Below are 4422 nucleotides of genomic sequence, written 5' to 3' on the forward strand. Positions count from 1 at the left end.
CACACACTACCACTGAGCTATGCCCCCCCCCCCACTACCCTGGCTTCTGACAGCATGGTTTAGTTTTGCCAGTGAGGTGGAGAACCACTGCTTTAAAGAGCACAGCCATGGCTGGTCATTGGGATGGGAAGAAATGGGGCTTGGGTTTGGTGTGAAGAGGAAACAGCTTGAGTCAAGGCCAGGAGGGGTGGGGTCTGAGGAGTAGCCCCAACTGGAGCAGAGGGGAAAGAGAGAAAGGCAGGGAGGTGGAAGGGGGAACTTGATCTTGTTCTTTGCTCCATCCCCAGGCCACCTGCACTGCCTGACGTGCAGTAGGTGCTCAGGAAATTATTTGTTGAATTAAATCTGGAGAATTTAGTTGGGATCCTTCTCTAGGTCCTAAATGTCACAAAGAAATAATGCCAGCTTCCATTTCTTGAGTGTTTGCTGCAGGCCAGTAGCATGGACCATCTCATTTAATCTTCAGTGGTCCTGGGAGGTTGGTACCATTATTATCCCCTTTTTTAGATGAAAAAACTGAGCTCCAGAGAGGTTAAACACCCTCCTCAAGGTCACCTGCCTACTAAACAGTGAGCCTGGATTCACATAGGATCTGTCTGCTCAGGTCTCTGTGCCTTGTGGAAGAGAGGAAGGACAGTCACACGGGGTGGCTGGAGGACAGAAGAGACAGTCTGAGCAGCCAGAGCCACATCCAGTCACTCATGAGGTATCTGGCTCACATTCCTTGGGCCAGCCCTGGGAAGGATGTCCTGACTTCAGAGAAGAGAGTTAGGGCCAAAAGCTGTCTCTCCAAGGCGGTTCTCTAGGTGTTTCCTGGGGCTAGGGACAAATGGCAGGGTTTAGCTAGACATCTATGTCACAGGGAAGATGAGGCACAGAAAGGGATAAGGACTTACCTAATGTTACACAGCGAGGCAGCATTTAGGCGAGGGGTGGGTATAGAGGAGAGCAGGCAGGAAGGTTTCCTCTGGTCAGAAAAGTCAGACAATGACCCTGAGAACCCAGGAAGCACAGAGCTGGGGTTAGCTGGCCTTTAGGGGCCCCATCACACACCTCAAATCAGGGTCAGCAGTAGTCTATAGGTCCAGAGGGCTCAGCAAAGGGAGCAGCAAGCATGTTAAGGCCCTAACTTAGATCTTCTGGGTGGGGTTTGGGGAGGGGATGGGGGACCCAGAGCTGAACCGAAGCCTCAGCTGTGGCCTCCCCTTACTGTGTGACCCTAGGCAAATGTTGGCCCTCTCTGTATCCAGGTGACCTCTGAGAACCCTTCACATCTTTTGCATGCCTGCCAAACACCAAGTCTCTCTTCTGTCCTCACAGACCTTAAGCCACAGGCTAGGTTGCAGGAAGTGGCAAAGGAGAGTGCTATTTTGGGCCCATTATGGCTAATGTGGAGCCCTGCCTGGCAAAGGCAAGCAAAGGGGCACCCCAAGTTGGGGGCAAGCAAGATGCCTGGCTCAATGTGGAGGGGGCAGTGTGCAGGTATCAGGGAGAAATGGGGGCAAAGCCCAGATGCTGGCTGTGGAGAGGACACAGGGCAAACACTGAGGGCAGGGGACCAGAGGAAGCAGATGATTTCCAGTCCAGCATCCTAGAATAGGCTGGTGCCCCTGATGTGGGGTCTCAGCAGATCCTCACAATACCTTGGACAGGTGAGCTTGCACTCAGAAAGCTGAGGTCACTTGCTTAAGGCCACACAGCCTGGCAATGGTAGAACTGGGACTTGATCCCTATCTGTGTGACACCAAAGCCCACCCTTAATGGGATTCCAGACCCAAGCCAGAGTCTGGACCTAAATGTGAACAGAGTCCCGCTCTCAGTTCCAACAGCCTCACTTTCAGCTCCTGCCCTTCCCTATTTGAACCCACCTGCCCTCCCAGCCCCAGTTCCTCCGTAGATCAACCCCTTTCCCCAAACCCCCTGCCTGGAGCTAAGGCACAAACACAGGAGAACAGCCCACCTTCTGAGGGGAGGATTTGGTCAGTTGAGAGGTAAGCCAAGTGCAGAGCCTTGACATTTCAGCCCCAATAGTCCTCCCGCTTTGGACATCCATGTTGGAATTTAAGTATAGCCAGCAGAGGGCGCCACCATCTTGGTCCATAACCCCAGAGGCAGGCTCCGAACCACTGAACCCAACTGCATTTCATGTCTCTGATCCTGTGGCCCAGGATCCCCACCCCAGGCAGGGTCTCAGTGGGATATGGAGCCCATGTCCCTGCCTCCGGATCACCACAGCTCATCCCAGCTTACTGGGGCCTTGTGCTGTGCCCCCTAGGTTGAGGTACAGGCCTTCTCTGGGCTCACTTCCTTGGCTGTACTATGAGAGGTTCAACAAGATCATCTCTGAGGTTCTTGAGCTCAGGGGTTGTAATGCTAAGAGTCCATGGATCCACCTGAGATGCCAAGAGTTTTAAAAGCCTGTGATTCTGAGAGTTCTTTGTTCTTGCCAAGGACCCTAAAAAGGTGAATCACCAAGCTCCCTAAAAAGCAGATCTAAATATCTCCTGTAGCTTCCACAACTCCTTCCCTGTCTCCTCACTACAGCATCTAGATGTTTCCAGACTCTTGGGGAGGGTCCCATGCTGCAGCTCACTGTGGTTCGGGAGTCAGAGCTGGCAGATAGATAATAATTAGGCTCCCTCATAACCTGAGGAGGTGGGGGTGGGATGTGGGTGGGCTGTGGTTCCAGGAGACCTGACTCTATGGAGCTGCAGCCTGAGAGTCCAAAGTTACCAACCAGTGCCCCCACTCAGCCAGGCTGGGCAGAACGCCTCCTCCCACAGAGAACTAGAATGACCTTCAGGCACCAAGTTTGGCACCCTAATTTTCAGATGGGGAAGTTTGAGTCGGAGAGGGATTCAACCACAGGCCTCACAGACAGCTGGTAGTAGAGACAGGCTTGGACCCTCTCTCTATAGGACATCTGACTAGTAGCCAGTGCTCTTTGGCCAAAAAGCATATCCTCATTTGGATTATTGACTGCATGTGAAATGCCACCATTTGAACTCCAGAACTTGAAACTGGGGCACAGAGGTCCCCTTACAAAGAAAACATTTGCAGGGATAGACGGCATCCTGGGCTGCTCTAGCTCCCTTATCAGATCCCAAGCACGGATCTTCTCTGGACTCCCTCCCATGTGCTCAGATGTTGGGTATGTGACCCTGGGATCACCCCTGCCCTAGCCCTGGGGATGCCTATTGACATATGAATGGCCTGGGGCTATGATCCCTACATCAATTACCAGGGAGCCCTTTCTGCCCTTCCTCCACAGCCTGGACCTGGCCTAGGGAAATGGAAACTCTTCCCCTCTCCCCTTCCCTCTGCAGGTGTCCAGTTCTCCTCCCAAGATCTCTTGGGCCCTGGGGACCTGATCTTCCCCACCCACTCACCCCACAGCTCAGATTCTATGACTCAAGTTTATTTAAAATTCTCCACTTCCCCTACAATCTATCCCAAACAACTCATTTACCTTCCTCCACTTCTGCCATGGTCTGTGATTATCCTGATCCCACCCAGGCCTCTGCTCCCAGCATAAGGCTTACCCTACTGTCTGCATCTCCTCCCAGCTCTGCTGTCCTGGGAGGGCCGCATGGGATCCCCTCAGTGGTACTGAGTAGGGGAAACCCTGGCTTCTGAGCTGTTGCCTCCAATCTTGGCACACCATATGTTATAACTCCAAGGACACAATTCACAGAGCTGGAAATCACTATGAACAGTGTCCTGGAGTCCCTAGTCACTGCCCCGCTGGGCACTCTGATGGCTGCTGTTGGGAATCGGCAGGGTGGGACAGTAGGGAAGAGAGAGCAGTGTGTCACCTGTCCTGCTGGAAGGAGGGAGTAACTGTCCTGGCAGAGAAGGGTGGGGCTGGGAATGGAGACAGGAAAGACCTCCTAGAGGAAGGAGATTAGGGCTGGGCCCTCGGGAATATGCAGGAGCCCACCAAGTGGGCCTCTATCATAGATTTATTTTCACCAGGCCTTTTCTCACCAACTAGGTGCGGTTTCTGGCGGTGGGCCCGGGCCTCTTCAACAAGGCAAAGGAGGTTGTTCTCCCTGGCTGCCACTTTCCAGGAGGAAAACGAGACCTAGGGAGGGGCAGCAGTGGCCCCGTTTGCCCTGGCAATGGTGACAGGTCTCAGAGGAGCATCCAAGTCTCCAGTCTATCTTGCATCTTGCAACCCTTTCTTTGGTTTGGAGCCCAGAAGGGGCTGATCCGGGAGGCTTCGTCCGGAGCAGCCCCCTGCAGTTCTCAGGCAGCGGGAGAGATGGCGACACAGAACAGCGCGGCCTGGAGGGAGAGCGCGAGCCCAAAGGCAGCCTCAAGGGGCAGGGGGCGGGGGGGCGCGAGCCCGGGCTCTGACGTCGGGGGCGGGGCCGGCGGCCGTGACGCGCGGGGCGGGGCTGCGCGCCTTCCCTGCCCAGG

The sequence above is a fragment of the Camelus ferus genome, chromosome 10 (genome assembly GCF_009834535.1).
Source record: "Camelus ferus isolate YT-003-E chromosome 10, BCGSAC_Cfer_1.0, whole genome shotgun sequence".
NCBI lineage: Eukaryota > Metazoa > Chordata > Mammalia > Artiodactyla > Camelidae > Camelus > Camelus ferus.